The sequence below is a fragment of the Falco punctatus genome (assembly GCF_963210335.1).
Source record: "Falco punctatus genome assembly, chromosome: 2".
In the NCBI taxonomy this organism is placed as follows: domain Eukaryota; kingdom Metazoa; phylum Chordata; class Aves; order Falconiformes; family Falconidae; genus Falco; species Falco punctatus.
The window spans coordinates 41,349,118-41,372,756 of record NC_137581.1 but is presented as its reverse complement, the minus strand read 5'-3'; the positions used below and the strand labels follow the sequence as shown (position 1 = coordinate 41,372,756).

The 23,639-nt window shown below is 37.8% G+C and overlaps 1 long non-coding RNA gene across 3 annotated transcripts in view; it reads right to left on the bottom strand.

Moving 5' to 3' along the window:
* The window catches only part of LOC308059467, a 149,067-nt gene extending 126,486 nt beyond the window's left edge, over positions 1 to 22,581 (bottom strand). For all 3 annotated transcript variants that reach the window (XR_013926255.1, XR_013926256.1, XR_013926257.1), the window contains exon 1: positions 12,690 to 22,581. This is a non-coding gene — a long non-coding RNA (uncharacterized lncRNA). The remainder of the gene's footprint in view (positions 1 to 12,689) is intronic.
* Positions 22,582 to 23,639: the final 1,058 nt, after the last annotated feature.

Below are 23,639 nucleotides of genomic sequence, written 5' to 3'. Positions count from 1 at the left end.
TGGAGGATCCCATAACCGTATCAGGTGGATGCCTGAAGGTGGTGGCAATCCCATGAGATGCCCACACTGGAGCAGACTCCTGGCAAGACCTGTGGACTCATGAAAAGAAGAGCCCAGGCTCGAGCAGATTTGTAACCCCAGGGGATTACAAATCCCCTTGCAACAGGATTTGTAACTCCACAGGGGATCCATGCTGGAGCAGTTCATGAAGAACTGTACCATGGGAAGGACCCATGTTGGAGACGTTTGTGGAGAACTCTATCCCATGGGAGGGACCCAACGAGCAGGGGAAGAGTGTGAGGAGCCTCCCCCCGAGGAGGAAGGAGCGGCAGAGACTGACCGAAGCCCCCATTCTCTGTCCCCCTGTGCCGCTCAGAAGAGGAGGTGGAGAAAATCGGGAGTAAAGTTAAGCCTGGGAAGAAGGTGGGGGTAGGGGGAAGGTGGTTTTAAGTTTTGCTTTTATTTCTCGTTATCCTACTCTGATTTTAATGGTAATAAATTAAAGTAATTTCACAGAGTCAAGTTTGTTTTGCCCATAATGGTAATTGCTGAGTGATCTCCCTGACCCACGAGTTTTTTTGTTCTGTTCTCTCTCCCCTGCCCAGCTGAGAAGGGGAGGGGTAAGAGCAGCTTTGGTGGCTCCCGGTTTAACCCCAGCTGGCAGTTAAGCGCCAAGAAGCCGCTCGCTAGCGCCCTCCTCAGCCAGAGGGGTGGGGAAGAGAATCAGAAAGGAACGTAAAACTCGAGAGTTGAGATAAGAACAATTTAACAATTGAAATAAAATAAAAATTAAAGAACAATAGTAGTGATAACAATAACAATTTTAATGAAAAGGAGGGGGAAGGGGAGAGGAATGAAATCCAAAGGGGAGACAAGATGACAAGTGATGCACAGTACAACTGCTCACCCCCTGCCGACGGATGCCCAGCCAGTCCCTGAGCCAGTCCCGTCCGCCGTCGACCCCCTCCTCCAGCCCACTCCCTGAGAAACTGAAAAGTCCCCGATCACTGTTCCCAGCCAAATCCAAAGCACAGCACCACAGCAGAGCACTAGCCACCAAGAAGAAAATTAAGTCTAACCCAGCTGAAACCAGGGCAGGTGGGTACCTGGAGCCCAGCCAAAGGCAACCCACCACAAAGATGCATGTATGCATGTTGATATTCAGATTGCACATTGTTTGAGGAAGAAATATTTGATTTTAACAGAAGAATCAAGAAAATTTCCCTTCAAAGAGGCAAATTGCTCAGAGTTCATCTACACAAACTGCAATTAGCACAGATACATCAGTTTTAATTTATTGTGTTATTTTATGGTGATTCAAGTGCAGGGAACCATCTTTTTTCTTAATAACATAATATAATAAAATATTTTGCTCATGAAGGCATAAGGGTCTTATCCTGAACTGAACCACTGCTCAGAAGCAACAGAACTACAGTGAATGTTCAGGGGTTTTTCTTCCCTTTGAGCATATGGGAAAATCCAGGGACAGTCTAACTCGTAATTCTTGTCTAAGTAATTACCTCCTAAATAAGTTAATCAGCTTTCTTGCCTACTAAAAAGATGCATGAGTAAAAGGTAATTTTTGACAGTAACACCTTGACATGAGGAATAATGTAAAGCAACTGATGGAACAACGTATATAGCAATAAACCACTAAGAAGATTCACTTTCCAGTTCTTGCACATGTGATTTTAGATCATCTGCAGTTTCATTTCTTCAGCTACACTTTTTTGGTACTACAAAAACTTCTAAAGTACAATTTCTACATCTGTGACAGCTAGTGATGTTATATGCTGCCTTTTGCTGCTAATTATCCAGCATCATTTTCCTGGTAATTTAAGACTATTTACCACTTCCTATTGAATCCCTGTTTCCAGCTACTTTTTTGTTGAGTTTGGGTGCTGCATAGCAGTAAAAACATTCAAAATGTTTACATACAGTAAACTTTATGGGTGATTAGCTGACTGTGTTCCTATCACAAAAGAACTGATTGCCACTGTGCTGTACCTTGACTCGACTCTGAGGGCCACCACTAAGCTGCAGCTGGCACGGCTGGCAGCAGCACACCCGCTAGGCAGAGCAGGCTAATGAGAATACCTCACACCAGCATGCTTTTCTTTATGGTAGATAACACAGCTCTTCAGCAGAGGAAAAGTCCTTGTCCCTATACACAAAGTCCAAACTCTGTATGGGTCTGCTACAAGCCTGTTCACTGTCCGACCTAAAATGACAGCTGCAGTTAGCATGCAGCATTACATAGTGAAACTATTTATTTGCCTTCTAAACACTGTTTCTCAATCCTTTGTTGTTTTTTTTTAATAGAAGTCTACAATACAGGCATACAAATCAAAGCAAAAACTATACATCTCTCACTACTTACCTACATATGTACAAAATGTTATGAATATTCCCCTCCACTAGCAAGTATACAACTGATCACCACAGATTATGACAATGGTCAGTCGATATCTGCTCACCTTCTTGTGAGAAACGTAGAATGGTTAAAAATTAAGATGACCCTAGAAGCCTTACCCATGTCAGTTGTTCAGCTCTGAAGAGCCATACACTGGCAAAGTCACATCATGTAAAGTGCCACTGCCTTTGGAAAAAGTGTGTTTTTATAAAGAACCTGTATATTATGTATGGATATATTTTACAACACAAACACTTTATTAAATATGTATGAAATAACATGTGTACAGGTTTTTTAATTTTCTAACAACTGCTGCTTAGTATCTTATTCTCATAAGAAAACAGATATGGATCTCTAAGATCTCAGTTAACAAATGCTTGGGGTGGGATCATGTGATAAAAAAACTTTTCCAATTTTTTATTCACATTAGGAAATCCTAGGTATTATCTACTTACATAAGTTTTGTGTATGTTCCTTATTGTATATAATGATTTCTTACCATTAGACCTGCATCTAGACTGTTATTAACTAACAAACCCTCCTCATACTGTCACTGAGAATTAACTAGCAGAATAATTTATAATCTTTATGGAAAATGAGACAACATTAGTACTTATATGTAGAAACTTCAAATTATAGCTCTAGTAACAGGGTAAATATAATGATTGTGTAAATAGAACTATCCAACATTTCTTTTTACATGATTCACCCTAATTAAGCCGGCATTCAGTATTCATTGCCTGGTATTTCACTTGCAGATTGATTAGAGCACTGTTTTCATGAACACTCTGGAATTTTGCCTGTATCAGCTTCAGATTTTTGTCTTTCTTTTATACTCTTTCAGCATTAGAAAGCTCCGAACAAACAGAAATGGCAACCTTATTGACAGAAGTCAAAGTTTCATAACCTCCAGGCTGCTTTACACACCCCCCACCCCCCCACCCCCCACCCACCCCCCCACACACACCCTGCCCAAAATGTAAAGAGGTAGGGGGAAAGTACAGCTTTTAAAGATTCTTCTTAACATGCCTTAGCTGGCAATTATTGAATTCACAATGTCATTCTCTAAAGTGATACTCTAACATAACTTTGATGCCCTTCAACTTCGTTGTTTAAATTTTGTACAAGTACTACAAAGCTGATTATTACTAAGTCAATAAATTAGATATTTATTTGAAAATAATATTTTATTTCCATGTATCTTTGAACTAACAGAACTTATTTGAAATTTAAAATCGTATATATTTGTAAGGCTTTTACCCCACAAAATAATTTCAGTTTTAATATTAAAGAAGAAGCTAGAAATTGGATGACTTGCAAATAGTTGCTACAAACCTCTATTGAAAGAAAAGATTTATTTTGTGTACCTTGGAGTTCACAGAGCTCTCTGTTGCCTTAGACGTTCTTCTCCCTAACCTTTTAGAATATTGACATACTAATAGTTTTGTACCACGTTTCAGGGTATTTCTTGTAAAGGTAACAACCTGGATTGAAGAAAACATGGTTCTTGTATGTTTAAGTGTTCTAAAGTTTTTTGAATCATTGGGAAAATACCACTGTGGCTGGAATGTAACTGTTATTACACTTGCTTGTACTTAGCAAATTTTAGGACCTGCCATCACCAACATACAGACTGTACCTCACTGTACTTGACTAAACAGAAAAACTATCACAGTGTTTCATGTCTCCTTGAAAAACTATGGAAGAAAACAGCAATGCAGCATTGATGATATAATTTGATAACCAGACAATGCTTACATCAAAGATTCAGGTTGGATGCAGATTTTGGAAGTTACTGAGGTAGACCAGTTATTTCAGTTACTTAATCATTTCAGTTCAACTACACAAGTAGCTAGTCAGAAAAATAATATTTAAATTATGTTTCAACCAAAGATTCTACACATTCATTAATATATAACACAGAGCTGTCATTCCCTGCCAAAGTTCTCTACCAGCATATTTTTATTAGTTTACTGAAAGAGCGTCAATGGCTGTCTTAAGTGAGGGACTTGGGAAAGCTCCTCTGAGCCAATGCCACCTTATCCAGAGGAGGTCAACATTTTACAAATTCCTCTGTTCTTCATTCTCCTCTTTCTAACTCTGTAGATTACAGCAGAGGAGGCTTGGGCACACATAGGGAACAAAGTACCCTTGATCAGGTCCATCTAGACAAGGAAGAATTTGTAGGGCATGCCTCACATAGCACCAGTACCTCCACATGAATTCAGCCAGTATAATACAGTGAAAAACAAAACAGACAAAGAGTCATAACACAGTGATTCCTATATCATAAAAAAGATGAAGTTAGGAACAGAAGCCTGCCAGCATTTTGAGAATACCTGAAGACCTCCACTAAAGTTAAACATTTGTAAAGATGCTTTCCAAACTAGAAATAAACTTTGATCCTGAAGGCTTTGGTGAAATACATGAAGTTTTATTGATCACTCAAGTTTTCCAACTCTTAGTAAGACAGTCCAAAAGGTTTGTTCATACCTGAAATGGAATTTTTAGAAGGTGTTTATGCTACGGTTAATTGACACTAAAAAAAAGGTATCTATTTATTTTGTAAACAGGGGTTGGCCTTGCCCTGGGTGAACCAAACTTTATTGGAAATGAAAATGAGTCATCTCTCTTATGCATTATAGAAAACCTTTTATTTCCCAAAGAGGAGAACGTAAGTTGCTTTAAACAAAACCAAGCATAGCTGGAGTAACTGGAATTGGAGGCTATGCACAATTGAAGCTGGAGCTAGTTCTGCTTGCATTAATTCTCAAAGTATGTGATGTAAGCTAAGAAAACAAAAGATGATTTCAAGTACTCCACACAGGGTTGTAAGGGTATAATAACAAAGCCATAAGTCAGGCTGTTTCAGATACTGCTTTATAGAACATGATACAAAACCCGTACATGAACAGAGAAACTTAGTGTTTCAAAAGCTGAGGTTGGTACAAGGTATGCAGCTTTCAGCGGCTGTTTCACAGAGGCACTGTTTCATTGAGAACATGCCAATAACTTGCGATTCCTCCTGTTCATGAGCTTGAAAGTACACAGAAAGCACTGTTGAATAGCAATTGTCAGTGAGAGAAAATGAAAATCTAAAACATTATTTTGCTGCATCTTAGTCCATCCAGTGGGTGCCCCTAAAGAGTCTATGTCTGGGCCTTGTTCTGCTTTAATACTTCAGGCTGCTTCCCACTCACCTATGTTCTCTTCAGTGACAAGACTGCAGCTTTGCTTCCTCTATATTGATGACAGAACATATGGCCCCTGCTATGTAAGAGCCTATTAGCAAATGGTGTCAGGAAAAATCTGGGCTGTATGGAAATCAATAGCAAAGCTTTTCATTTATTATAATGAAGCTGGATTTCAAGTTGCAAAGCAGAATTCTTACACTTTAGCTTATTACACTACTTTTCATCAGCATTCAGGAGCTGAAAGGATTGATCTCATGACACCTTTTATTTATAATTTACTTATGATGGAAAATTCTTTAGTTAAAAGCCCTTGTTTGGCAAAGACAGAATTGTGGGACTTATTTATGAAATGAAATCTCTGTGTTTACTGTTCATATACACCCTGACTTACTGGAAAAGCAGTTAGGACTTCTCTGAGTATATTACTATATGTTTAAGAAATTCAAAATCAGGCCGAGGATATGCAGCTACAAATACTCTCTTGGTCCTGCTTGCTGTGAGCATGTGGAAGGGATATATAATAAACTGACAAGATTACAACCACCACTGCCATATACCTCTTCCCTTTATTTAGTAGCCTAAAGTGTTTAATGCACAGCGTCCCAAACGCTATTTCATTCTTTAGAATAAAAGTCACAAATTTTCACAGTTACTGTTTAATTGATGGTGTTAATTTCAACAGGGAAAAAAAATTCTGTGTATTTAAATGCATTTTAAATAATCTGATCTGTGTGATATAGAAACAGAATACTACTGGAAAGCTAGTATTTAGGACTGTTTAGAAGCTGATTTGTTTGTTTCTTTCTTATCATATTCTAATATTTCACTGAAAATAAAAAAGAGGTAATTCTGCATTTAAATAGAAACATAAACTTTTGAAATTAACAGTCGAGAGTCCAAATACATTCACTCCAGACCACCAAAACTGTCTTTCAAGTAATTTGATTTTTTACAATGCTATTATTTCATGCATTTATTAATGTATATACTAATAAATACTTTTGCTTAAAGTATAAAAATGTATATTAAAATACAAGCTACTCAGAATTCACTGGGTTTACTCCTTTATTGCTAGTGATAAATCATTATGAAACATTTTATATTCATAAATACATTTAAACCTAAGAATGTTCAATTAAAAATATTTGAACCAAATCTTTTTGAGAATTATTAGACAGAATAATGAAAGGAGCCAGTCTCGATCCTGGGCCTCATCCTGGACCAGGATATTTCCACTGATTTAGTGACAGATGCCAACACACACCCTGGGACATCTTCTCAACTGATTCTGTCACCTACAACTTAGGTATCTGGTTTGAGTTGGCTACTCCAGACTCCCTCCATAGTCAACAGAAAAAAACCCAAAACTTTTAGGCTGTGATTCATGTGACCACAGGTGATGTAATTTCTGCCTAAGGACTCAAACTGTAAATTCCTTTGCCTATAGTCCACTGATTTCAGAGGAAGATATGCAAATTTTAAAGACAAACTTTTTTGGATCAGAGGAACCCTAGCCTCAGTACACCTTCCTTTATTCAAGCTATCAAAATGAATGTTGTTCAAGTGCCACAGGCCTTCACTGCGTCATTAAAAATAGCAATAGCCCGATTAAGGATAGCACTGAAGGGATGCAGCATGGCAGCAAATACCTTGCAGTAAATACTGCTCAAGACAGAGAGATTCCTATTTTCTAAAATACTGAAGTTAGGATAGACTCCCAGGTTCTCAGAGCATTAGCCACAGACACATCATGCAGTGCTGTATAACTGCTGCAGAAAGTCTTTTACACAGTGCTTCCCTCTGCTTCAAGGTACACCAGGACAGGAAAGCCTGGCTGTTAGAGCACCTTGGAATAAATACAGATCCTCAAAGGAGGACACTCACATTTGAGAACAGCTTGGCTCATGTTTAAGGTAATTTCTGCCTCACTACTAGAAAGTCAGTGAAGAGCTAGAGAGGCATTATTTAGATTTTGCTCACTTTTTCTTTTTTTTTTTTTTTTTTTGGGGGGGGGGGGGGAGGGGAGGGCAAGGAGGGGGGGAAGCAGGGCACCCATAACATTTAGATCTTGTTGAAAATGAGATTGATTTCAACGTACTAATAATAAACTAGGAAATTTGGGGAACTAAAATTTCAGTGTGACACACATTTCCAGCCAAATAGGTGCAAAGATCTTAAATACATCTTCTAATCTAACTGAAGATTTTATTTTAGCTTTCCACATTTACAGTAACAGGCACCTTTCACTCAAAGCCTAAGTAATCTTAGGCCTTAATAGCTTTTCACTGCAACATGAATCATACTTTCCTTTACTCATCCCCAGCAATGGAAACGTGAATTTGAATTATTGGAATAAGAAAATTATAGGTAATTTATGTCTGTAGTCTTGTTTCTATGATTTTGAAAGAAGATGGCCATAATTTGTAGCCCTGGTAACAGGGACTGCACATCCATTTCTTAAGGCTGACCAAACAAACCGCTTGTCCCTCTGGATTTTAGTTGGAGAGGCGAAAAAAAAAAAAAAAAAAAAAAAGGAAAATGAGATTAACTCATCATTTGGGAATTTTCTTGTTATTGTTTAATTATTCAAGTAGCATTAGAGAATGAAATATTATAAAACGATTTCATTAATAACTGCTTCTGCTGGAGCTATTTTTAATTGTCTGAATTGTAAAGAAAAAAAATTCTTTAAATGTTTCTGGAATATTCAGATGCTAACACCAAAAATCACCATCTGTTTAAGAACACACCTGATTTCATCACATGCCTAACATCACTTATTCAAATTGTTACCCAAGAGCTGATTAAACATTTATTTATACTTGTGGCAAATCCAGACAAAACATTGAGAGTAACTGCATATGGCCTGAAAAAAATCCGATGAAGACCCCAATTTTTTGTGAAACATGGATCACAACTTTCTGTTCCTAATGTAGTAAACAGAAATAAGAGTTGTTTAAAGATCACAGGAGGTGCTTAGTAACTTCAGCATCTTGTCCTTGATTAGCATCAGTTTACAGCTGAAACATTGGTCTGTTAATTTAAATTGATTTGCTGTGATGGAGCAGACTGTGTTCTAAATGCTTTTTCCTAAATCACACTCAATTAAATAAAAAGCTTGTGATGTGTTGATGTGATATTAGCGCCCACAAGCTGTTGGGCTTGTCTGTATTATATAAGTGCTTCTTTTTAAAAACAAAACGTCAATCTCTGTACTTATTTATGATATATCCTTTGAATACCACTGTTGAAAACGTATCTACCTGCTGAAACATTCCCATTCTAATGACCACATTCCATTATCCAACCTTTTTCCTCAAGCATGTTGTTCTCTGTGAATCTAGTGTACCTATTACCCATTACCTCCCTGCATACATCCAATTTCACAGCCATTTTGCACAAAGTAGTGAATTTCATCCTCAAAGTCCATTTACCACATATTTCTTCAGCTCATAAATAAAACATTCAGTTACCTAAGCAACTGTCACACCACTGAAATTTGCTACACAGAAGAAAACGCATGCACCTATGCACAACCCCCGATACTTTTTTCTTTCCTTTTTTTCCCCCAGGTAAACAAACAAACCCAAAACCTCTCCACTGATACACAGATTTGTCGAGACTATTTACTTGCATTTTATACCAGGTCTGGGTTGAATCACTGAATCCCATACATTACTGCACCTCCTAATCCTAGTTAATGGCTGATCATAAATTCCAGAAAACTTTAACTTTCTTTTACAAAATTCTTTAGCACAAAATCAAGTTAGATCCTGTTTATGTAATGCAGGGGTCCCCAAACTTTTTAAACAGGGGGCCGGCGCGCGGATGAAGTGGCAGGCAGTCATCTGCGGCTGCTTGGTTTCCCCCCCCAACCCCCGGCGGGGGGGTTCTGTAAACACGGGGGCCGGATTAAGGAACCTGGAGGGCGTAGTTTGAGGACCCCTGATGTAATGGGACACCGTACGGTGCTGCTGCTAACGCTGTAAAACCTGTGTATCAGCCTCCTTGAAGCACAGCTGTCTAGAAAACTTTGACTTCTAAATTTTTGACAAAAATTTCTGTGCTGCTCTGTAGTCCGATTTCACGATGGCAACATTCAGGGAGAATGCACAAGAAAAGGAAGAACCGCTGGCTCAGCTATGCAATTTCATAAATAAGCATATACACTTTCGTATTTAAAAAATGAAGCACAAATCATCTAAACCTGAACATCCCAGGAAGTATTTACCTATCATGTTCCTTTAGCAACAATGTGTTCAGGACTTGGGCTGTGTCTTTTGAGACAAACAACTCTCCGACCTTGTAGAACTGCTCACGTGGCTGGTGAAGAAGGAACCTACCTCCCTGTCTGCACAGAGAACTTTCCCCTTTTAAAACAGCCAGCGACCTCTTTCAGCCCCCTGTGCTTATGCTGCAAATTTTCCAGCTCTGACATGAACGTGCATCCTTTCAGCTTCTGGGCAGACAGTTGTTCAAAGTCAATGGCCCAGCTGCTAGCAAGCCCATTGATTCACTGGTGTAGAGCCATTAAGTGTTGATGGCCCTTGATTGCTGTATCAAAGCTTCCCAGCTACAGTCTCCTCACCATGTGTCAACCTCCTGCTTTAAAATGAATGCTTTAAGCTGCACTTAATGTTACCTTCAAAATGAAGAGTAAAACACAACAGGGTATTAGAAAACACACATGGGAATTATGCATTGGCAGCGACATAACCCCAAACCCTCACCACTTTTCTTGCGAATTAAAAGAATGTCAATTAACTTTTTTCGTCAGTTAAAAGACCTTAAAAATCTAACAAAGAAAAAGTGAAGGGCAGAGTTTGAAAGACTACTGCAAATGTGAGACTGGAACAGAGAAGTGCATCTCTGAAAAAATGCATGGATAATAGTGCTCTGGCTTCATAGCAAAACGGACAATCTCTTACTAAGGCTGCGCTAAATGAAGGGCTGTAAGACTTCAGTATAGTCAATCATGTGATCGCACTATTCTAAGGAGTCGAGTTTTATATAAGATTTTTTAATGAGCTCATCTCGAGTCACTCTTTGGCACAGTGCATATGATTACTGATGATTTGCACACTAAATCGATGAGTAGATTCTCATAATAAATTACTGATTTATTTCATTCCAGTCAGGCATATAATTACTCATAATTCTGCAAAAACCCAGAGTTGTTAAAATCCACCTATGTATGTAATCACCAGTGCTTCTCAGATTAGTTTTAATCTGTTAACTAATAACATGCAGATTGATATTCCAACTCAAACAACCCTCTCTTCATTGAAAGTACAGACATATATCGAAACAGCAAACGGATTTTGTATTTCATCCTCTGGAGGCCAGATACTCTTCGGCTGTCACCAGGTGTAGCTCTATTAAAGGCAATGTCAATTTATACCAGCTGGTCCATGTGACTACATGTCTAGGTGAAAGTTAAGTTTTGTTATTTGTATACAGAGTTCTTTGTTCCACTTACTCGATTCTTCTTTAATGATAGAAAATTAGTCAGCTGCATAAGTTGTTCTAGTTTAAAAATAAAACATACAGCCTAACGTTGTGTTGCCTTATCAAAAGAGCTACACTTCCCAACAATACCCAGAAAGGGACAGTCATTCCCCCATAAGAAGAAGTAGTTTTCAAGTGAGTTAAAAAGGCAAGTGAAAAGGAAAAAAAACTTTGCAGGGGAGAGCACAGGAAACTCTAGAAAGACAAAAACTCAAAAGGGGAAAAAATTAATGCAAAAAAAAGTTTCAGTAATGAGCAATTGCAGTTACAATGAGCTGCAATCTCAGATGTTTCCACACATGATTTTTTTTTCCTCTGTGTTTTCAAGAATGACATGAACATATACAATAGACCAGTCTATCCCAGTCCTATATATGAGTTCTGGTAGGTAGCTTCTTATTACTGCTTTGCAGTTGTTGTTTTCAAGCTGCTTTCATGTCTCGTTTTGATATGCAAATAACAGAGCCTCAAATGTTAAATCAGCTACCAAATAACATGACAATCTTATTTCATTCTACCTTTTTTCTGGTTTTACTTTTTTAAAGGCAAAAAAGCTCTTCCATTCAGATGAGAAACAGGGTTCCAAACTAGGCTATGTAAACTAATAGGATGATTCTGAGACTAAACCACACTACCCCCAACCCTCAAATTTTGATAAACAGCAAGGTTTTCACAAAGGCCTAAACAGAAAAGAAAAAAAAAATATATATATACAACCCAGTGATCTAAACTTGCTCTGAGACAAAGCCTTCCTCAGACCCTAGAAGAGCTAAGTCTTTTCAGTAGAATTTTTCTTCCCATTGCTTTTAAGGTATTATTTACATATACATGCAGAGATTTATGATAATGCATTTGCAAGTGTTGTGGCCAGCCAGGAAAAGTAAAGTAAATGCATCTGTTACCTACTCATATAAAGAAATGCCATAGGAGTGAATAACTGATAAGCAGAGAATCCCTATACCACAGTGTGAGAAACTACCCCTGAAATAAGGACTGAGTGAGTGCAAGCTAAAAAGCTTTCACAGCACAGTATCAGCTGAAGTTGTGCTGCTGGGAGAATCTCTTGAAAAACACTCTCAGTATCACTCTCAATTAATAGTTCCACCAATGGAGGTAACAGAAATGACCAAGATCTGCTGGCACAGTCACAGGCCGATGTACCTGTGACTATATATATTCTATATGTGTATTCCCATGACTACATATATATATACCACCCAGGAAATTCCACAACAGTACGTGCAGAAAAATCATGTTCTCAGAGCTTGTTTATATTGCCCTTTCTCTTTTAAATGAGCACCAGAGAACACATTCTGTCCAAAAGAACTTCTATGCGAGTAACTAGGCAACAGAAGCAGACTAGTTATCAATTATGTCACAATTTGCCAGTAATCAGTGCCCATGACATCAAGGTTTCCTTCTTGTCCTTGAATAGTTCACATACCATAGCATGTTAACAACTAGCAAACACTACAGGATTTCCTCTATAAACAGGTGAATATCTGCAGTGGCTCAGACAAAGTCAGAGGCAAAATTAAACAGGAAATAATTAGCCATGGTAGAACAATACTTACATAAACAAATCAAAACAAGCAAGGTCCAGCCACCTCTGAAAAGGATCCTGGGACATACTTGGCAGCACTCAGCAAACCAGCTGTCTGGACAGAAAAGGAAGACTAATACTTTATTCAGTTAAAATTAGCATATGAACTTCACGGGGCAGAAAGCAATTACTTGATTTGGAATTTGGCTCAGCAACGCCCCCATTATGGGACAGTATAGCTCTCCTGTGGCCACAAACAGGCAAACTTAGTCTTACAATTCACAGAGCTGTCCTGCGATTACGGTATCTGCTTATAATTTTTGTGGGTACTTTATAAACTATTCCAATGCTGAAACTGCAAGGCAACTTGAAGATCAGTACATTAAAATTTTATGAAAGTGTATCAAAAAGATTATTTTAAAAGTTCTTCTGGGAAATGTTTATTTGTACGTTCAACATTACAACATAAATTACTGTAAATGAGTTAAAGATTCTAAACAAAGAGCATACCAAATACTAAAAAATAATTCATTTTCCTGTATCATCACCTGTTCAAGAGGCATCTCTCCCATGAGTTTAAGTGTAGCTGACAACTAGTAAAATATTGTTTAACACAGGCCCACTTGTGCTCTTCTGCCAAAAATAAGCACTGACCTCAACTGAGCTTGCCAAATTTAGATTAGCAGTGTCCACAGTAGATACTGGACCTTACATATCATAAAATTTATTAGAATTATTATAAAAATTAATATTTTTTGTCAATTGCAGCTCAGAATATTTGCAGACTTCCCAGTGGAGGATCTAAAAAAGAAAAATCTGCTGCTGGACCACAACTCTGACAAGTATATACAAGGTGTTTTTCTGTTACTGTGCCGTATTGTCTACCATGCATAGGACAATATAATGTAGCCCATTGTGCCTGTAGCTTTCCTCAGCTTGCAGTTTATAATGTTCTTTGTGGTATTTATTATACAGCCTGCAGCCACTAACAGTTGCTGAACATGTTTTTGGAGTTCAGTATTTGAGCCTTTCTTGCTCTCTGACAGACATTGAAAATTATGTCTTCAGAGTAAGCTCATTTATTGAGAAGATGTAGATATACCTAGTGGTACATATGTAGCTTTTCTTGAGGTTTTCTTAGAAGCAGCATATCTATTTAAGAAACTATATGCACTTCTCAGCTGGAGGGACAATGTGGATCAAGCCTGGGGGACAATGTTGGTAGAGGAGGGGCAGTGAGATTCGTTGTACAGAGTTTGGCTTATAAAGTTTAACTCAGTGAGGTATCTAACCCAACACTGTAAAATTTTGAAATGGGCACAGGAAAATGATTCTGTGATTCTGCGAAATGTAATTAGATCTCTCTGATGTGAAAACTGGAAGAGTTATCATTTTATGTAAGCATATAATTAGTGCATGTATATTTCAAATAGAAAGTCTAAGGAGTACATACACTATCTGCAATATGCATTAATGACTATAATATTCTAAATGGGTGTCCAGATATTACCAAGGGAGTAAATAAAACTGTAACAGGGATTTGTCATTTTTCACAGCATTCTAGTTAGGGAGTACAAATGTGGTTTGGTGACTGAGGAGCTGTCACTCATGGGAGTGGTTTTTAAATTTTATACTGTACTAGGACACATTTATTTTCTACTGCTTCACTGAACTGAGGTGAAGAATGATATATAGCTTTAAGGGATTGAGGCTATTTCTGAGTGTACAAACGTTAAGGAAATCAGAATAAAAATAAAACATTTAACGATGTAGTTGTGTGAGAGCAGTTAGGCCTGCACAGCAATATTTTTGCTAGCATTAATAGGTCAACACTAATGATACGTCCTCTGCTCCAGAATTAAGCACTCTGCTGTGGAAATATATGCTCCTCCCTGATAATCTTTTTTTCTTTCTTGAGTGTAGATTGTGTTCTTTGTTCAATGCACGGTAAATGGCTTTTGTCACTATAAATATGATATGATAATGATATTATAAACAAATATATATTTCTAAAGAGGTATGTAATAAAAATTATGATCACTCATCATGTGTCCAGAAGCAGAAATCAAGATAAGGGTAATTCAGTTTTCAGGTCCCATTTATTCATAAAAATACTGTTTCTTTCTTAAGCTCTTTTATACATTTCAGAAAACTTGGAATAGGTTTATTGGTAGAACTGTGGCTTTTAAATTATGAACAGCAACATTAATTCTGAAGAGTCCACATTTGTATGATTTATTCTATATGCATCCTCTTGGTGTAACTGCATGGGATTAAGTTTTCAGCTATACATTCTATTTATATAGAAACATTTGTAAATATATTGAGAGAGAAATTCTGAATCTCTAAAAGCAGACAGATGAGAAAATGACCTACAACTACCATCCACTGAGTTGGTAATCAAATCTATAGCATCATGTCTTGAAAGAGAATCACGGGATAGCATATTAAATACTTGACATTATTTTATTTTCTCCCAGAGAGAATATGACTTTCCTGTGCAAAACATTCAGACTGTAGTTTGTGTCCTGTGCTCTCAGCCCTTCAAATTGTTTAAGACTTTAAAATTTAATCAAGGGATTTCTTAATGGAGGCAAAGGAAGAGTAACATCAGAAATACATTTGACAAAAGGGTAACAAATTTCTACTTAATTATTTACAATGGCCCTATACCGCTACTTAGAGACACAAAGTAGTCAGACTCCTGAGCATCAGATCCAACAGTCTAGAAGGACAAGGGCATCAATTCGTCCTCACATCATGCAAACAGTTTTCAAGATTGCATCTTGTTGATCTTGATGAAATTATGAGTCTAGGATCTGATGCAGCATGCCAGTAATTTATGATCACAGGTCACTCCAAGCTGAATGTTTTCAGGGCACATCAAGCCTACTTGTCATTTGCATTCAACTCATTTTATCACCTAAGAGATGTTTTTCATTAGGCCACTGGGCAGACATTTCCAGATCTGGAAGGCCTGCATTTAAAAAAAAAATGACCTCTTTCATCCATCACAACATTAAAACAAACATCAATGCTAAATGTAGTATTAAAGCAATTAACCTATTATCTTCAGGTCAGGTGCTTGCTATTTTGCCATTTGCAAAATGACAAACTCTCCCACTTGGCTGTTGATGTTTGGACTGGGCCAGCTGTCTGTTCTTTCTAAATGCTGTTTTAGTTGATTATGTGACCAAGAAGTACCCTTCTTTCTGCCATTTGGGATTACTCCTAGTTAATTCTATAGCTGAGCAATTTTCCCTATATTGCCTGTTCAAGGGGGGGCAGATGGAGGCAGATTCTGCAGCTATTATGCTGTGGTTTTCTCACTCTGCAGCCTTTTGGACAGGTTTTCTTTTCCAGAGGAATCTGTCTCACTCCTAATATACTAGGTGGGAAAATAAATAAGTTATTTGATACTGTTATTTCTAATGTCATACCACTCACCAGGATCACAGGGTTCCTAAAAGAGTAGTAATGATTTAGAAGAGGAAGGCAACATTTCTCAAGTTATTTCAAAATTAAAGGCTAAATGATGTAAGCATGCCGAAGTTTGTATAGATTTCATGAAGGAAGTTTAAATATTTGAGTAATTCTGATTATGAGGATGTGGAGAGGAGGTTGCAACAGGAATAGAATTTATTTGCACTAGCTTAGGCATCTTCAGTCTGTGTCTGTGCTAGTCATCCTAGGTTCCTCTGCAAACAGCTCCAAAAGGGAATTCATCCCACCCAATGATAGGCATCCAAGATAAATCAGAAAAAAAGCCTCCTGCAGGTTCCCACTTCTGTCTAAAGATGATGGGGGGAGACAGGATGATTCATTCAGATTTAGAGATAGAATTGGTGTTTCTCTGACATTGCACGGGCCAAATCCTGTATCAGGCATATTTCTACTCTAGGTGCAGACTGCCAAGTGGGTCAAATCTTTGCTGTGGTGTACTTAGTGCACAGGTTCTGTATATCACAATGCACTCCAGCTATCTGCCATGCTGCAGATGTCTTGCTTCTATTCTAGAGAATAACAATGGAAATGTTTACATGGTTGTATAAAAGCATTCTAACATGAGTAGAAAAAGGATTATCCCTACACTGCCCTGACAATGGTTTAAAACAGACTAGGTTCAAAGCAATTGACTGGAAACTATCTCTACTAATGATACCCAACACAGACTAACTTGCAGACTACCCTGCTTCCTTGCTCCATCTAGAGATTACAAGGTACCAGCCCAGTAAGATTGTGCTCTTAGTAGTCAATCTGGACATCAAGCGTAAGACAGGTACATCAACAGCAAATTGATGTGAATCACTGTTTTGATTGCAGTAGGTGTATTTAGAGTCTCTGATCTCACTCTGCCCCAGACACTGAAACAGGGGAGTCCAAAAATGCACATGAAAACGTTTACTGAACAACCTAAGTTGCAACTTGACCCTGTTTGGCCCCATATATGTACACTTTCATGAAGTTTTTGGGGGTAACTGGATGTGGTACATAGCTTGGACTTTGAAGTGGTATGGATGTAGCATTTCAAAACCAGCTCTTTTTCTTTTTTTGTTGGTATACCATGTAGTACTTTGCACAGCCTGTTGCTCTTATGCTTTGTCTGTTTTACCTCCTCGGTTTTCATGTTTCAGCTGCTATAATTAGACAAATATCTCTCTTTCTACTTTTTGCTACTCCATGTAATAAGGCAAACAGCTCCACCAAACTTTCTGTCATGTCATCCTGTCATCAAACACAACAGAGGAAAAAAGTATCACCTCTCCTTCTCTACCGCTACCAAAACTGTCATACAGACTTATAACCCAGGTCATATAATTTCCTCCAGAACATTTTCTGCAACATTCATAGGAGATGAAGGTGCAAAGAGCATCCCAGGGTGTACCGTCACCTACAGGAGGAATCCAAATTAAGTCTTTGAAAAGTGTAAGGTTTGTTCCTAGGTCATACCTTTTCTGAGTGAAAGACCAAGTATGCTTGGACAAAGAAGTTACTTCTAACCTCAAGCAAATGCAAATGCAAATAGCTATTACAAGAAAAAAAAAAACCACCACATTTTCTCTGTGTTCTGTTTTCCTAAAATATATGCCTATCAAGTACAAATTAAACTAAGCATAAAAGCTTGACATTTAATGTTGAAACAGATAATAAGAGAACACAAGTGAAACCTTTCAGGGGAGTGAGGAATCTGGTGAGTCATAGCACCTAGAAACATCCGTTGATTCTGTATGAGACTTAAAGGACAAATCACATGCAGATTATAAAAAGATAATTTTATAACAGATACAGCAACTTGGGTGCTGCAGTGCCATACATCTGTTTTATAGACTGCTGAATAATTTAGTAACAAATTTTAAAATTAGAATATGTTACAAAGGTCCATTAATATTGCATGAGCATCGTTGAATTACATGGTATCAAAATTACATCTGTTATATGGTATTTCTTCCAGTAATGGTCAACTATGTTTATACATATTCTCTGCTTTTCTTAATTGTAAGTATTTCGGTGGTGTTCTGGAAAGGGAAATCAACAGATGTTATATAGTATATAACTCTGCCAGATGGTGAACACTCCTGTTTTAATAGCCTAAATCACCTTTTTTTTTTTTTTTTTAATCATCAATATTAAACCATCACTAGAAAACTCTGTTTTTTTCTTGCAACTATTAAGTTGGAAAAAACTTGTCCTAAATTTTTCGGTGTGTTCTCAGAAAGATGACAAATACTGGAGCTTTAATCCTATAAATTTCCACTTGCTTATGGTACACATCTAATTTTCTGTGAAATTCCCCAGGGAAAGGTTCGGAAAGTGTAAAAACTATTGCTGCTGAAGAGAAATAGGTCCTATTTCTTTCTGTATCTGACCAAGTGACATCGGACAAAGACACAAGGCTTTCTGAAACAGTGAGTGGAGAATAAAACTTCCTCTTTGTTATTAGAATACAGGTGGTCTTATACAGTAAATTAGTTTCTACTAATATGATACACAGTATTATTCTATAAGGATTATATTGGTCAGTCTTTATTGCTACTACTTAAACTGATTAAAAATATTTTCTCATATTCTTTTAGTGAATGTCATCTTCATAATATGACATAATTACTGGAACAGTATTTCAAGATGCTGGTAGACTCTTTAACTAGCATTTCAAAAGTAATAAAGTTTTTGCATTTGACCTTTTTGGTTCAGAAAGGTACAACTCTTGGAACAGCACTGCTGCAAACACCTACCACTAACTACTTTCCTTACTGAAGCCTAATTACAGAGATTTAAGTATCTGCTTTCCCAAATACAAACATATCCATTTTGATGCAATATTACTGTCAATCTCAGAACAGCTGTGAAATACTACAACACAGGTTGCTGTACTACTAGTGAAGCAAAGAGCTTTATGTTTAAAATAAACAGTAAAAGTTACATTCAAGCCCAGATTTTTTGGTTGATACTAAGGTAACTTCTATGTTTAGTCACCAGGTAACGACTTGGACCACCTCCTGCTTCTCCAAAGCTCACTGAATCAAGTTGACTTTGCAGGTTTCCAGCTAGGTACTTGGCACAGATGCACACAGTTTTTTTCTCCCATTCCTGCCTCAAAACACAAGGTCATATCTCCAGTCTTCCGTCCCTTGATGGGTACTCTACAGCCGAAATCTGCTATGTAGCCATCTGTTTATTAACTGCCAGCATTCTGAAACATGCATCTGTAAAAAGAATCTAGATTTTTTTAGAGATACCTACTAGCACTTTAGAAAAAATATTTCCATTTTCTGCACCCCACTTCTTGACCGCTCGTATCTTCTGCCTATTTTGACCTCCCATGTTGAGCAAACATTGATCTTCTCCATTACAATTCTTGAGTCAATAGTGAATGTTCCTCTGTTTCATGTATTTTGCCTGTGCTCCAAAGTCCTTGCTGATATAATTATTGTGGTAATTTATCCAAGAGTTTGTAAAAACTGTTCTCTTTATCCTGTCTGTGACTTTAAGCATACTGAATATAAATCATCAAAGAATTGCAGTGCTAACAGAGGTGCAAATTTTGGAAACTGAACTGTCATCTTTAGGACATTGCAAAGATTTTTCACCGATATGAGGGGTAGAAGGAAAAAACTGAACTACTTTACTTTCTTTGTGATATTAAAATCTCAGAGATTGAATTTGTCCCCATTATTAAACTTACAAGAGCTCCTTAGTCCATTTGTTCTTGATCTGATATATGTATGTGTGTGTAAAAATATATACTCACACAGAGAACAGGTGACTGCAGGCAGCAAACACAGAGTATTTGTTCAGAGTTCAAATTCCTGGGCGGGTTCCTTCAGGTGTTACTGCCTGTTATCTGCAGTTTGCAGTATGTTGATTCACAGGTGCCACTCAGTTACCATCTTTGTCTGGAAGTAGATGTACACTATACATTTTGGCAGTGTCAAAAGCCGGAGGAAGAAAGATAGTGGTCTTTTAGAGGAAGGGAGTGGAAACTTCCTAGGCATGATTCTGGTGCAGACAGAAGCTTCAGCAGTAACTTGCAAGACTGTATAAAAAAAAAAAAATGAAGAAAAGTATTGTCACAGCTCATTTGCTATCAAGTATATTGTGTCTTTTTAAAAAACATAATTGAGAATCATGGCATACTGCTACTACCTGAAAGTCTCAAATTTTAAGCTAACAAGAGGGGAACTAACTTAAAAAATACATTATTCATATTATAAACAGGTGTCTGGTTGATAGCAAGAAATAGGCAGCTGTTATAAGACAGGTGTTTAAGATCAGCAACATTGCTAACTTGAGGGGTCAGACCATAAAAATAGCTGACTGGAAGAGTTAGACAATGAGCTACAGTGAATACACTATAAGCCATATTTATAGCTAATACAGCAAACTAAATATGATGACAGGTAAATTACTGACAATCCTATGTCTTACATAAGTGTTTTAGTGCATAGGTAAATTACCTGAGTAGGCTATTGAGCTTTGAGTCATTGTAGTTAAATTTTGCTGAAGGGGAGAGAAGGTGGACGGTGCATGCCACAGATACTGACAAAATCCATTCTTACATCCTTCCTTATTCAGGGCACTTGTAGATAATCCACAATTCAGTGGTAACCTGAGTGTGAACACTGCCTATACTACTGCTTAAATTATCATGTAGTCAAGTAAACAGATCATACAGCTGTGTATCATATACATTATACAGTAATTAATATATTGCCACAAATATGATACACAAATTATCAAGAAATCAACACTTTTGCAACTCATACCAGTATTCAGTGGGTCTAAATTGTAAACTTCAGGAACAAAACATGAATTTCACATAGCCAAGGCCTGCCATTCTCAAAGGCACCACTTGTGGACAGGGGTCTATGTAGTATAGAATATAACTAAAATAAAACATATGAGAGCACCAGGGAGAAATAAAAATGTCTTAAAACTTCTCTAAGCACAGATATTTTTTATATGCAAAAAGCACAGTAAATCTTTATCGAGCACTGCATAGAATGGCCTTATTTTTAACTCTTCTATGTTAAATTCTAAATGGAAAAGACATCAGTAATGTGTGTACTGTTGTTTATTTAGTACAGGTCCATGGCCTTTGTTACATTTAAAAGCATTATTTGCTGCTTTCTAGATTTGAACTAGTCTCTCAATCTTCCTCCAACAGAAATCTACCAGCTGTGACTATCAGTAATTCCTCTTTTTTGTCATAACAAAACATGTAGTGCCATATCCAGAGATAAATTAGTCCGGTGGGTTCAGAGATGGGAGTCAGCAAAATTAAAGAAGAAATGAATTACCTAAGAGCAGAACAACAAGGCTGAGAACAGACCCACGCTGAGAGTGCTGTCACATGAATAGATGTACAATGTAATCATCATAACAAAAATGAACGCTGTACTTCCAGCTCAGGAGATTCCAAAATTTTCATCTAAACAATATAAATTAAAACTCCTGCTTCATAAAATTCTGGACTTTCTCTATTTTATGATAAGTTAAAGTAGCACTTTTTATTAAAATTATCTCAAATTTTAGCAGGCAGTTCATTCTTTTTGTTTCCATTAACTGAAATAGATATGTGCTTTGTATCCCTACAAGAAGAGGTATCCAGTTACAAAAAATAAATGTGCTGTATTTAGGGGAAACCGTATTTTACACGTGTCTTTGTTACCACCCCAGATCCGATGCAGCTTCAGAGGTTATGTCTTTACAGGTAGAACTCACCTCAGGAATTATTTCCATGACATAAAGATCTATACTGACTTACACTAACTGGTAATCTACTGTATTTTTTAATGGAAGGATCTCTGTTGGCATTGAAGAGAGCAGAAGGATCTGCAATTTTGTCAACAGAAAGGTAGTATGTTGATGTCATTGAGAGGGAGAAAGTAACAACAAAAACCCTCATGCATCGAGATAAAGATGGGGTGATACCTTACCAATTACCACCACTGGCAAAATAGACGTGGGGAAAATTAGATTTAATTGCCAACTAAAATAGAGCTGGGTGGTGAGAAACAGAGACACACACACAAAAAATAAAAAATTAAAGCAACACCTTTCCCTCGCTAACCCTTTTTTTCCTGGCTCAACTTCACCCCTTAGTTGCTGAAGCGTGGATGAACCTGCTCTGGTGTGGTCTGCCGCGGGGCCCGCAGGGGTCTCTGCGCTGGTGCCTGGGGCACCCCTTCCCTTCCTTCTTTCTCTCACCTCGGTGTCTGCGGGGCTGCTTCCCTCATATTTTTTTCTTGCTTCTTACTGCCACACAGCATTTTTTGCCCATTCTGAAATACACTTTCCCGGCAGCAGCAGCGTGCTGGGCGTGAGCCTGGCCATGCCCTGCGGTGGGTGGGCCGCAGCCAGCTGTGACCGGCCTGGGGGGCAGCCCTGACTCCCTGACCGCCTCATAGGGGCCCCTCAGCGCCCCCCCCCCCCCCCCCCCCCCCCATGCACTGGTACACAGACGTGGGCTGCAAGGAGGAAAAAAGGATTTTCATGTCTGAACTCTAGTAAATGTGTATCACTGACACTGTTGTTATCCACGCACAAAAAAAAATGTTGTCCTGCAAAAGCAGACAAAGTTAATCGGGTCAGTTCATAACCTGGAGTCAGCAAACGAGCACTCGCTGCCTCAGCACAGTTAGGGCCATGTAAAACCCAACATTTCAGAATGGCGCCTGCCTGAGCTCCTGTCAACAGCTGCGTTCGGCCTCTGTCCAACATGGATGTCACAATGCGCTGTACACATTACACCTACAAAGAAACAGAAGGGAGAGAAAAATGTCTCACAGGACTTTTGAACCAAAAGCTGTTGCTCAGTGTGGATGTGATCCCACCTCAACCAGTCTTATAGCTCTACAGTATAGATATCTACACCTCAGCTGAACACATTTCTCACCCTTTACAATCAATGAGAGAAATGGGCACTCTTCAGAGAACACTTCATCTTACTGTTGAATAGACCCACTGGTTGGTTATTGCCATAAAAAACATTCTCTATTTACCTATAGCTGATTTGGATTCAGCCTATAAAAAATAAAAAGTACTGAAATATAAACCAGAAAATTAATGAAATCCAAGAAGCACAACATCTTTGTGCTGCTCTGTTATAGGAAAAGTGCAATGTCTCAATAAAACTGACTAACTAGCTAATTGAAAGTCTCATTTTGTTCAGCTGTTCACAAGCTACAAGCAGTAAATTAAACCCACTAGAAATGTTCAGTGACGACAATGACCATCACAGCCACCAGTCTGTAGATAATTAAACAGCAAAATACATGACCTCCATCATATGCACCCCAGAAGTTCCTAAACTTCCATAGGTTGCATCTTTCCTCAGTTCCACCTGCCTTAAAAATACACAAGAGAAAACAAAATAAAACAAAACAAAAAACAAAACAAACAAACAAAAACAAACAAAAAAAACAAAAAAACCCAACAAAAAAAGCACACCAAACATTTAAAGATTCAATTTAAAACAGGG